This window comes from Electrophorus electricus, unplaced genomic scaffold (assembly GCF_041902795.1).
Source record: "Electrophorus electricus isolate QZ-2024a unplaced genomic scaffold, ASM4190279v1 Scaffold213, whole genome shotgun sequence".
NCBI lineage: Eukaryota > Metazoa > Chordata > Actinopteri > Gymnotiformes > Gymnotidae > Electrophorus > Electrophorus electricus.
Window position 1 is genome coordinate 35,001 of NW_027658493.1, and position 12,500 is coordinate 47,500.

The following is a 12,500-nucleotide window of genomic DNA, read 5'->3' on the forward strand; positions in this document are numbered from 1 at the left end:
GGTGGTAGTAGTAGTATGATTTAAAGGTACAAAGTGAATGAAGTGTGCCCAGGCCCAGAGCTACTTTGCTGGGCATGACTGTGTTTGACGTCTTGGGCCTGGAAGTCTGGTAGTAGTAGTATGATTTAAAGGTACAAAGTGAATGAAGTGTGCCCAGGCCCAGAGCTACTTTGCTGGGCATGACTGTGTTTGACCTCTTGGGCCTGGAAGTCTATTTCTAGGCTTATATAAAGGGTCAAACTTCTTGAAGTGTGCCCAGGCCCAGAGCTACTTTGCTGGGCATGACTGTGTTTGACCTCTTGGGTCTGGAAGTCTGGTAGTAGTAGTAGTATGATTTAAAGGCACAAAGTGATTGAAGTGTGCCCAGGCCCAGAGCTACTTTGCTGGGCATGACTGTGTTTGACCTCTTGGCTCTGGAAGTCTATTTCTAGGCTTATATAAAGGGTCAAACTTCTTGAAGTGTGCCCAGGCCCAGAGCTACTTTGCTGGGCATGACTGTGTTTCACCTCTTGGGCCTGGAAGTCTGGTAGTAGTAGTATGATTTAAAGGCACAAAGTGATTGAAGTGTGCCCAGGCCCAGAGCTACTTTGCTGGGCATGAATGTGTTTGACCTCTTGGGCCTGGAAGTCTGGTGGTAGTAGTAGTATGATTTAAAGGTACAAAGTGAATGAAGTGTGCCCAGGCCCAGAGCTACTTTGCTGTGCATGACTGTGTTTGAACTCTTGGGCCTGGAAGTCTATTTCTAGGCTTATATAAAGGGTCAAACATCTTGAAGTGTGCCCAGGCCCAGAGCTACTTTGCTGGGCATGACTGTGTTTGACCTCTTGGGCCTGGAAGTCTATTTCTAGGCTTATATAAAGGGTCAAACTTCTTGAAGTGTGCCCAGGCCCAGAGCTACTTTGCTGGGCATGACTGTGTTTGACCTCTTGGGCCTGGAAGTCTGGTAGTAGTAGTATGATTTAAAGGCACAAATTGATTGAAGTGTGCCCAGGCCCAGAGCTACTTTGCTGTGCATGACTGTGTTTGACCTCTTGGCTCTGGAAGTCTATTTCTAGGCTTATATAAAGGGTCAAACTTCTTGAAGTGTGCCCAGGCCCAGAGCTACTTTGCTGGGCATGAATGTGTTTGAACTCTTGGGCCTGGAAGTCTGGTGGTAGTAGTAGTATGATTTAAAGGCACAAAGTGATTGAAGTGTGCCCAGGCCCAGAGCTACTTTGCTGTGCATGACTGTGGTTGACCTCTTGGCCCTGGAAGTCTGGTGGTAGTAGTAGTATGATTTAAAGGCACAAAGTGATTGAAGTGTGCCCAGGCCCAGAGCTACTTTGCTGGGCATGACTGTGTTTGACCTCTTGGGCCTGGAAGTCTGGTAGTAGTAGTATGATTTAAAGGTACAAAGTGAATGAAGTGTGCCCAGGCCCAGAGCTACTTTGCTGGGCATGACTGTGTTTGACGTCTTGGGCCTGGAAGTCTGGTAGTAGTAGTATGATTTAAAGGTACAAAGTGAATGAAGTGTGCCCAGGCCCAGAGCTACTTTGCTGGGCATGACTGTGTTTGACCTCTTGGGCCTGGAAGTCTATTTCTAGGCTTATATAAAGGGTCAAACTTCTTGAAGTGTGCCCAGGCCCAGAGCTACTTTGCTGGGCATGACTGTGTTTGACCTCTTGGGTCTGGAAGTCTGGTAGTAGTAGTAGTATGATTTAAAGGCACAAAGTGATTGAAGTGTGCCCAGGCCCAGAGCTACTTTGCTGGGCATGACTGTGTTTGACCTCTTGGCTCTGGAAGTCTATTTCTAGGCTTATATAAAGGGTCAAACTTCTTGAAGTGTGCCCAGGCCCAGAGCTACTTTGCTGGGCATGACTGTGTTTCACCTCTTGGGCCTGGAAGTCTGGTAGTAGTAGTATGATTTAAAGGCACAAAGTGATTGAAGTGTGCCCAGGCCCAGAGCTACTTTGCTGGGCATGAATGTGTTTGACCTCTTGGGCCTGGAAGTCTGGTGGTAGTAGTAGTATGATTTAAAGGTACAAAGTGAATGAAGTGTGCCCAGGCCCAGAGCTACTTTGCTGTGCATGACTGTGTTTGAACTCTTGGGCCTGGAAGTCTATTTCTAGGCTTATATAAAGGGTCAAACATCTTGAAGTGTGCCCAGGCCCAGAGCTACTTTGCTGGGCATGACTGTGTTTGACCTCTTGGGCCTGGAAGTCTATTTCTAGGCTTATATAAAGGGTCAAACTTCTTGAAGTGTGCCCAGGCCCAGAGCTACTTTGCTGGGCATGACTGTGTTTGACCTCTTGGGTCTGGAAGTCTGGTAGTAGTAGTAGTATGATTTAAAGGCACAAAGTGATTGAAGTGTGCCCAGGCCCAGAGCTACTTTGCTGGGCATGACTGTGTTTGACCTCTTGGCTCTGGAAGTCTATTTCTAGGCTTATATAAAGGGTCAAACATCTTGAAGTGTGCCCAGGCCCAGAGCTACTTTGCTGGGCATGAATGTGTTTGAACTCTTGGGCCTGGAAGTCTGGTGGTAGTAGTAGTATGATTTAAAGGCACAAAGTGATTGAAGTGTGCCCAGGCCCAGAGCTACTTTGCTGTGCATGACTGTGGTTGACCTCTTGGCCCTGGAAGTCTATTTCTAGGCTTATATAAAGGGTCAAACTTCTTGAAGTGTGCCCAGGCCCAGAGCTACTTTGCTGTGTATGACTGTGTGACCTCTTGGCCCTGGAATTCTGGTGGTAGTAGTAGTATGATTTAAAGGCACAAAGTGAATGAAGTGTGCCCAGGCCCAGAGCTACTTTGCTGGGCATGACTGTGTTTGACCTCTTGGGCCTGGAAGTCTGGTAGTAGTAGTATGATTTAAAGGCACAAAGTGATTGAAGTGTGCCCAGGCCCAGAGCTACTTTGCTGGGCATGAATGTGTTTGACCTCTTGGGCCTGGAAGTCTGGTGGTAGTAGTAGTATGATTTAAAGGTACAAAGTGAATGAAGTGTGCCCAGGCCCAGAGCTACTTTGCTGGGCATGACTGTGTTTGACCTCTTGGGCCTGGAAGTCTGGTGGTAGTAGTAGTATGATTTAAAGGTACAAAGTGAATGAAGTGTGCCCAGGCCCAGAGCCAGGCCTGGGCAGCAGGGGGCGCTCCTGGCCATGCCCAGCGAGTTTCGTGCGAATCGGACCTGGTCCGGAAGAGATACGAAGGGAAAACTCATTACTCGTCGGGGTGGCACATCCAGGCTCTCGACCCTCCCAAAGCGTCCGACCAGGGTGCACCCTGCCGGGCATGGTTAGCCGCCAGCCCCCTTCCTGGAGGTCTGGTTGGCACGGGGTTTTGATTTTTCGGTTTCATATCTCTGGGCTCCTTGGGAGCAGAAAGTCGGTTGAGGGCCCTTTGGAAAGAGCCGGGGCTGCCGTTTAACGCTGTCCAAGCGGCAGGCGAAGCGCACCCACCGTTTTTACGCTATGATTTTTTAAAACCGCCGGGGCGGCAAACACAGGGCCGGTCGGGTTTGAAGACGAATATCTCTTCGGCCCTTGGGAGGAGAGAAGCAGCGCGGGTCACCTTTGAACGCGCTCGCTGCCAGGAACGTCTGGCGTAAAAGTTTCGTGGGAATCGGACGTTCCTAGGCTGAGAAGCGAGCGCCCGCCCTCGGGCGGTCGGGGGCCCCTTTCTCATTCCCCGTCTGGGCTAAAAATACGAGGTCAGACCCGATGGACTCGGGAGACTGGAGAGTACCAGGGAGACCCTGGAAGCAGGCGACCCGACCCACGCTTCGCTGTCTCCTCGGCCCTCGGGAGTAGAAGCGCGGGGACGGTGGCGTGGGCAGCAGGGGGCGCTCCTGGCCATGCCCAGCGAGTTTCGTGCGAATCGGACCTGGTCCGGAAGAGATACGAAGGGAAAACTCATTACTCGTCGGGGTGGCACATCCAGGCTCTCGACCCTCCCAAAGCGTCCGACCAGGGTGCACCCTGCCGGGCATGGTTAGCCGCCAGCCCCCTTCCTGGAGGTCTGGTTGGCACGGGGTTTTGATTTTTCGGTTTCATATCTCTGGGCTCCTTGGGAGCAGAAAGTCGGTTGAGGGCCCTTTGGAAAGAGCCGGGGCTGCCGTTTAACGCTGTCCAAGCGGCAGGCGAAGCGCACCCACCGTTTTTACGCTATGATTTTTTAAAACCGCCGGGGCGGCAAACACAGGGCCGGTCGGGTTTGAAGACGAATATCTCTTCGGCCCTTGGGAGGAGAGAAGCAGCGCGGGTCACCTTTGAACGCGCTCGCTGCCAGGAACGTCTGGCGTAAAAGTTTCGTGGGAATCGGACGTTCCTAGGCTGAGAAGCGAGCGCCCGCCCTCGGGCGGTCGGGGGCCCCTTTCTCATTCCCCGTCTGGGCTAAAAATACGAGGTCGGACCCGATGGACTCGGGAGACTGGAGAGTACCAGGGAGACCCTGGAAGCAGGCGACCCGACCCACGCTTCGCTGTCTCCTCGGCCCTCGGGAGTAGAAGCGCGGGGACGGTGGCGTGGGCAGCAGGGGGCGCTCCTGGCCATGCCCAGCGAGTTTCGTGCGAATCGGACCTGGTCCGGAAGAGATACGAAGGGAAAACTCATTACTCGTCGGGGTGGCACATCCAGGCTCTCGACCCTCCCAAAGCGTCCGACCAGGGTGCACCCTGCCGGGCATGGTTAGCCGCCAGCCCCCTTCCTGGAGGTCTGGTTGGCACGGGGTTTTGATTTATCGGTTTCATATCTCTGGGCTCCTTGGGAGCAGAAAGTCGGTTGAGGGCCCTTTGGAAAGAGCCGGGGCTGCCGTTTAACGCTGTCCAAGCGGCAGGCGAAGCGCACCCACCGTTTTTACGCTATGATTTTTTAAAACCGCCGGGGCGGCAAACACAGGGCCGGTCGGGTTTGAAGACGAATATCTCTTCGGCCCTTGGGAGGAGAGAAGCAGCGCGGGTCACCTTTGAACGCGCTCGCTGCCAGGAACGTCTGGCGTAAAAGTTTCGTGGGAATCGGACGTTCCTAGGCTGAGAAGCGAGCGCCCGCCCTCGGGCGGTCGGGGGCCCCTTTCTCATTCCCCGTCTGGGCTAAAAATACGAGGTCGGACCCGATGGACTCGGGAGACTGGAGAGTACCAGGGAGACCCTGGAAGCAGGCGACCCGACCCACGCTTCGCTGTCTCCTCGGCCCTCGGGAGTAGAAGCGCGGGGACGGTGGCGTGGGCAGCAGGGGGCGCTCCTGGCCATGCCCAGCGAGTTTCGTGCGAATCGGACCTGGTCCGGAAGAGATACGAAGGGAAAACTCATTACTCGTCGGGGTGGCACATCCAGGCTCTCGACCCTCCCAAAGCGTCCGACCAGGGTGCACCCTGCCGGGCATGGTTAGCCGCCAGCCCCCTTCCTGGAGGTCTGGTTGGCACGGGGTTTTGATTTATCGGTTTCATATCTCTGGGCTCCTTGGGAGCAGAAAGTCGGTTGAGGGCCCTTTGGAAAGAGCCGGGGCTGCCGTTTAACGCTGTCCAAGCGGCAGGCGAAGCGCACCCACCGTTTTTACGCTATGATTTTTTAAAACCGCCGGGGCGGCAAACACAGGGCCGGTCGGGTTTGAAGACGAATATCTCTTCGGCCCTTGGGAGGAGAGAAGCAGCGCGGGTCACCTTTGAACGCGCTCGCTGCCAGGAACGTCTGGCGTAAAAGTTTCGTGGGAATCGGACGTTCCTAGGCTGAGAAGCGAGCGCCCGCCCTCGGGCGGTCGGGGGCCCCTTTCTCATTCCCCGTCTGGGCTAAAAATACGAGGTCGGACCCGATGGACTCGGGAGACTGGAGAGTACCAGGGAGACCCTGGAAGCAGGCGACCCGACCCACGCTTCGCTGTCTCCTCGGCCCTCGGGAGTAGAAGCGCGGGGACGGTGGCGTGGGCAGCAGGGGGCGCTCCTGGCCATGCCCAGCGAGTTTCGTGCGAATCGGACCTGGTCCGGAAGAGATACGAAGGGAAAACTCATTACTCGTCGGGGTGGCACATCCAGGCTCTCGACCCTCCCAAAGCGTCCGACCAGGGTGCACCCTGCCGGGCATGGTTAGCCGCCAGCCCCCTTCCTGGAGGTCTGGTTGGCACGGGGTTTTGATTTATCGGTTTCATATCTCTGGGCTCCTTGGGAGCAGAAAGTCGGTTGAGGGCCCTTTGGAAAGAGCCGGGGCTGCCGTTTAACGCTGTCCAAGCGGCAGGCGAAGCGCACCCACCGTTTTTACGCTATGATTTTTTAAAACCGCCGGGGCGGCAAACACAGGGCCGGTCGGGTTTGAAGACGAATATCTCTTCGGCCCTTGGGAGGAGAGAAGCAGCGCGGGTCACCTTTGAACGCGCTCGCTGCCAGGAACGTCTGGCGTAAAAGTTTCGTGGGAATCGGACGTTCCTAGGCTGAGAAGCGAGCGCCCGCCCTCGGGCGGTCGGGGGCCCCTTTCTCATTCCCCGTCTGGGCTAAAAATACGAGGTCGGACCCGATGGACTCGGGAGACTGGAGAGTACCAGGGAGACCCTGGAAGCAGGCGACCCGACCCACGCTTCGCTGTCTCCTCGGCCCTCGGGAGTAGAAGCGCGGGGACGGTGGCGTGGGCAGCAGGGGGCGCTCCTGGCCATGCCCAGCGAGTTTCGTGCGAATCGGACCTGGTCCGGAAGAGATACGAAGGGAAAACTCATTACTCGTCGGGGTGGCACATCCAGGCTCTCGACCCTCCCAAAGCGTCCGACCAGGGTGCACCCTGCCGGGCATGGTTAGCCGCCAGCCCCCTTCCTGGAGGTCTGGTTGGCACGGGGTTTTGATTTATCGGTTTCATATCTCTGGGCTCCTTGGGAGCAGAAAGTCGGTTGAGGGCCCTTTGGAAAGAGCCGGGGCTGCCGTTTAACGCTGTCCAAGCGGCAGGCGAAGCGCACCCACCGTTTTTACGCTATGATTTTTTAAAACCGCCGGGGCGGCAAACACAGGGCCGGTCGGGTTTGAAGACGAATATCTCTTCGGCCCTTGGGAGGAGAGAAGCAGCGCGGGTCACCTTTGAACGCGCTCGCTGCCAGGAACGTCTGGCGTAAAAGTTTCGTGGGAATCGGACGTTCCTAGGCTGAGAAGCGAGCGCCCGCCCTCGGGCGGTCGGGGGCCCCTTTCTCATTCCCCGTCTGGGCTAAAAATACGAGGTCGGACCCGATGGACTCGGGAGACTGGAGAGTACCAGGGAGACCCTGGAAGCAGGCGACCCGACCCACGCTTCGCTGTCTCCTCGGCCCTCGGGAGTAGAAGCGCGGGGACGGTGGCGTGGGCAGCAGGGGGCGCTCCTGGCCATGCCCAGCGAGTTTCGTGCGAATCGGACCTGGTCCGGAAGAGATACGAAGGGAAAACTCATTACTCGTCGGGGTGGCACATCCAGGCTCTCGACCCTCCCGAAGTGTCCGACCAGGGTGCACCCTGCTGGGCTAAGAGAACAGCCAGGTGAACCCTGGAGGTTCCGAACTCCAGACCCCTGGACCCGACGGCTCAGTCCGCCTCAGGTGCACTACAGAGGTCCTCGGGCTGTCCCTGAGTGCATTAAAACGGAAATCAGAATTACTCCCCCGGGTGGCACTTCCAGGCTCTCGACCCTCCCAAAGTGTCCGACCAGGGTGCACCCTGCTGGGCATGGTTAGCCGCCAGCCCCCTTCCTGGAGGTCTGGTTGGCACGGGGTTTTGCAAATAGGTCCCGTCGGGTATATGGGAGAGCAAAGAGAATCAATGGGGTCCAAGCACTAAATTCATCCAGTGGCGTTCTCTGGAAGCCCAAGGGGAGTCCGAGGGGTGTTCGGCCGGCAAGGGGAGCTCTCCCTCGGACACATGATCAAACGCCTGTCCCCTACCGGAAAGTGGTGTGCTCTGGATGCCCCCCCCCCCCATCCCCCGAGGGGGGTGCTTATCCCGCGAGGGGAGCCCTCCTCGGGTTAAGTGAACCATCATGCCGATTCCCCTATGGAAGTGGGCACATCCAGGCACACAGTCTGCTTTGCTCTCCCCGACCCGAGTGCGTCTGTTGGGCTGAGTGTACGCCCAGGCAACTGGATCCAATGGCTCAGTCCGCCGCAGCGTGCTTCGACGATGGGTCGTACAGCCATGCCACCAGGGTGGGCGTGTTTGTAAATGTACCAGTGGATTCTCGTCGGCCTGCCACATCCATGGTATCGACCCACCAGGCCTGTCCGACCAGGGGTTGACCCTGGACGGGCACGGTCTGTGGTTTGGCCCTTGTCCTAGATGAAATCGGGCACGGGGTTTTCTGGCCAGGTACCATCGGGTTACTGGGAGAGCGGCTTCGGTCTCCAGGTGAGACCAATGGTGAAGCAGCACGAGGCAATGGAGAGCATGCAAAGCGATGGGGAAGCCATGCACGGCAATGGCCACGAAAAAAAAAAAAAAATCACCACGGAAGGAACGTGAAGAACAAGGAGGAGTGTAGTGACACTGCCCAAAGCTGCCCGGTGTTGCAGGGGTCTATTGGTGTGTTGCTTCCTTGTTTGGTAGAGTGGAGTACCAGACCCGCCAGGGGTAGGCAAACCATTCCCCCTACGGTAAGTGAGGAGCCAGCCATTTGACGAGCGGGTGTCCACGTGTACGGGTGCGAGCGCTATCCCCCACACGGGGTTAGGCCACGGCCTTAGGTGGACGTCTGCCGACCAGCCCCGGCTGATCCAGAACTTCTGATGTGGAGAGCGGTTTTGACAGATCCTCCCTGGTTCTAGCGGGTCAAGCCTCTGATGGGGGGTGGGGGTTATTTGTAACCCATCCCAGAACTCTCTGGGGGAGACTCAGACGGCCAGTCTGTCTACTCAGTTGTCCTATACTGGTGTCTGTGGTTTGGGAGGAAGGGAGTGCCCTGCTTTGTTGGCCTCCTCTTCAAACCTACCTGGGCCCACGAATCACTCTTCTTGGTTACATCACGAAACGTAGGTTGAGCGAGGCTAGGGGGGAGGGAATTCGACGAGGTCTTTCCCTTGTCCCCCCACCAGCGGCCAACGAAAATCAAAACGGCGTGAAGAGAGGGAACGCCGAAAGCACCTGGAGTCGGCCGTCCGCACCTCCGGAGGAGGTGGACGGGGTACGGTGCGGGCATGACCGGATGGGACAGCTTTGCATCAAGGTGAGAGGTCGGCGTCCGAAGGCCAGAGGGCGGTGCGCGAGCACGTTTACACTGGCCGCGGAAGCTGTCCTGGGTAGCCCTGTATGGCGTCTGGACCTGACGGCGCACGCACTTACAACCCGCTGCTTCCTAGCCCCCGGAAGGGGAGGCGGATGTCACTCGTGGTTCATCCCAGACCACGGTGCAAACTACCTGGTTGATCCTGCCAGTAACATATGCTTGTCTCAAAGATTAAGCCATGCAGGTCTAAGTGCACACGGCCGGTACAGTGAAACTGCGAATGGCTCATTAAATCAGTTATGGTTCCTTTGATCGCTCCACACGTTACTCGGATAACTGTGGTAATTCTAGAGCTAATACATGCAAACGAGCGCTGACCCTTCGGGGGATGCGTGCATTTATCAGACCCAAAACCCATCCGGGGGGCTCGGGCCCCCCGGCCGCTTTGGTGACTCTAGATAACCTCGGGCCGATCGCGCGCCCTCCGCGGCGGCGACGTCTCATTCGAATGTCTGCCCTATCAACTTTCGATGGTACCATAGTCGGCTACCATGGTGACCACGGGTAACGGGGAATCAGGGTTCGATTCCGGAGAGGGAGCCTGAGAAACGGCTACCACATCCAAGGAAGGCAGCAGGCGCGCAAATTACCCATTCCCGACACGGGGAGGTAGTGACGAAAAATAACGATACAGGTCTCTTTCGAGGCCCTGTAATCGGAATGAGCGTATCCTAAACCCATGGGTGAGGACCCATTGGAGGGCAAGTCTGGTGCCAGCAGCCGCGGTAATTCCAGCTCCAATAGCGTATATTAAAGTTGCTGCAGTTAAAAAGCTCGTAGTTGGATGTCGGGAGTGGGCTGGCGGTCCGCCGCGAGGCGTGCCACCGCCTGTCTCAGACCCTGTCTCCCGGTGCCCCCCGGATGCCCTTGGCTGGGTGTCCGGACGGGGCTCGGAGCGTTTACTTTGAAAAAATTAGAGTGTTCAAAGCGGGCCCGCTTCTCGCCTGAATACCTGAGCTAGGAATAATGGAATAGGACTCCGGTTCTATTTTGTGGGTTTCCTGAACCAGGGCCATGATTAAGAGGGACGGCCGGGGGCATTCGTATTGCGCCGCTAGAGGTGAAATTCTTGGACCGGCGCAAGACGGACGAAAGCGAAAGCATTTGCCAAGAATGTTTTCATTAATCAAGAACGAAAGTCGGAGGTTCGAAGACGATCAGATACCGTCGTAGTTCCGACCGTAAACTATGCCGACCCGCGATCCGGCGGCGTTATTCCCATGACCCGCCGGGCAGCGTGAGGGAAACCACGAGTCTGTGGGTTCCGGGGGGAGTATGGTTGCAAAGCTGAAACTTAAAGGAATTGACGGAAGGGCACCACCAGGAGTGGAGCCTGCGGCTTAATTTGACTCAACACGGGAAACCTCACCCGGCCCGGACACGGAAAGGATTGACAGATTGATAGCTCTTTCTCGATTCTGTGGGTGGTGGTGCATGGCCGTTCTTAGTTGGTGGAGCGATTTGTCTGGTTAATTCCGATAACGAACGAGACTCCGGCATGCTAAATAGTTACGCGGCCCTCCGCGGTCGGCGTCAAACTTCTTAGAGGGACAAGTGGCGTTCAGCCACGCGAGATGGAGCAATAACAGGTCTGTGATGCCCTTAGATGTCCGGGGCTGCACGCGCGCCACAATGGTTGGATCAGCGTGTGCCTACCCTACACCGAGAGGTGCGGGTAATCCGCTGAACCCCATTCGTGATGGGGACTGGGGATTGCAATTATTCCCCATGAACGAGGAATTCCCAGTAAGCGCGGGTCATAAGCTCGCGTTGATTAAGTCCCTGCCCTTTGTACACACCGCCCGTCGCTACTACCGATCGGATGGTTTAGTGAGGTCCTCGGATCGGCCCCGCCGGGGCTCCTCGCGGGCCTTGGCGGAGCGCCGAGAAGTCGATCAAACTTGACTATCTAGAGGAAGTAAAAGTCGTAACAAGGTTTTCGTAGGTGAACCTGCGAAAGGATCATTAACGGGTAACGCTGTCCGGCGTGCCTCCTCTCCCGACCCCCTCGACTTCGCCGTCCCCCCGCGTCGGGGCCCAGGGTCGAAAGGGTCTTCGGGGTTGCTGTTACACGTGGTCGCTTGCAGGTCAGGCTGGACAGAAGGCATAAAGGAGGAGCCTAGTCCCTCCCACCCCTTCCTCGTCCTCCGCCTCTTCCTCCGCGTCGTCCTTCAGCACCCCCCCCCCGCAGGCCCCGGTATTCTCTGGGTTCCAGCGCGAGAGACGCGTCGTTCAAAAAACTCGGCGTCCCCGCTCGTCGGGCGAAGGCCGGTTTCCCCTCACCTTGCCGGCAGGAGAAGCGCCTGCGAGTCGAGCGGGTCGTACGGGTCCGTCCCGCGCCCTCCCTCTCGCTCGCACGGCCGCTGCCTCCGTCCACCGCGAGGGGTTTTCCTATTTTGTTGTCCTTGTCATTCATCCCCGTCCCCTTGCTCGCTGACGAGCGGACTTTCCGGGGGGGGTTGCGAGCGCTGCTCCTCGTGGGGCAGGCCATGGCCCTTCCTGTGTTCGTCCGCCCACCGGCGTCCTGGGGCGTGGTGGTGGTGGGTGGCGCAGCCGGTTCCCCTGCTTCTCTCTCTCAGAAAGGAGTCTCAGGGGGACCCCCGGCAGGTACCTAGGGCTTGGCCCACGCTACGTGAGTTCCACCCCTTTCGAGGGGTCGGACGGGGCGGGCGCGGAGGGCCGCGGTTCAAAGACTGACTCGTCTGCCACGTGGGGCGTGTGGGCAAAGCGCAACCCCGCGCCCGTTTCAACACTCGCAGACGGGGGCGCCTGACCGGTTGGTGAAACCTTTTAAACCTGTCTTTGTAGTCGTGGTGAAAGACCTAAACTGAGCCTGAAATAAAAGAGTACAACTCTTAGCGGTGGATCACTTGGCTCGTGCGTCGATGAAGAACGCAGCCAGCTGCGAGAACTAATGTGAATTGCAGGACACATTGATCATCGACATTTCGAACGCACATTGCGGCCCCGGGTCCATCCCGGGGCTACGCCTGTCTGAGGGTCGCTATTCCTATCTGTCGGACCTGCCTTCTCAGGCGGGACCGCGGTTGGAGGTTCGTAGGTGGGGGGGTGCCCCCTGGCCTCCGTCTTCCTAAAAGCAGACGGTTCCCGGTCGCTGTCTCGGTGAGATCCGGTCGGTGGGTTCGCTGCGGTTGAGTGCCCGTTCTCCGTGCACAAGCTTCTCCTCCCCCGCTTCGGTTCGTTTCGGTTCGTTTCGGCTCCGCTCCTGGCCTGGCCAGGAACGTGGTCCCCTGCGCCCGAGAAAGAAGCGAGCGTGGCTGCCGGTGGGTTCTCTCCGCTTTGGCTGCCCAC

The 12,500-nt window shown here is 57.2% G+C and overlaps 2 non-coding genes across 2 annotated transcripts; both read left to right on the forward strand.

The window, feature by feature from the left end:
* Window positions 1–9,317: 9,317 nt before the first annotated feature.
* Window positions 9,318–11,156, forward strand: LOC145655309 (18S ribosomal RNA). The gene has a single exon (XR_014121458.1). It is a non-coding gene; the product is annotated as an 18S ribosomal RNA (ribosomal RNA).
* An 882-nt stretch (window positions 11,157–12,038) lies between these two features.
* Window positions 12,039–12,192, forward strand: LOC145655315 (5.8S ribosomal RNA). Its single transcript, XR_014121463.1, has one exon. It is a non-coding gene; the product is annotated as a 5.8S ribosomal RNA (ribosomal RNA).
* Window positions 12,193–12,500: the final 308 nt, after the last annotated feature.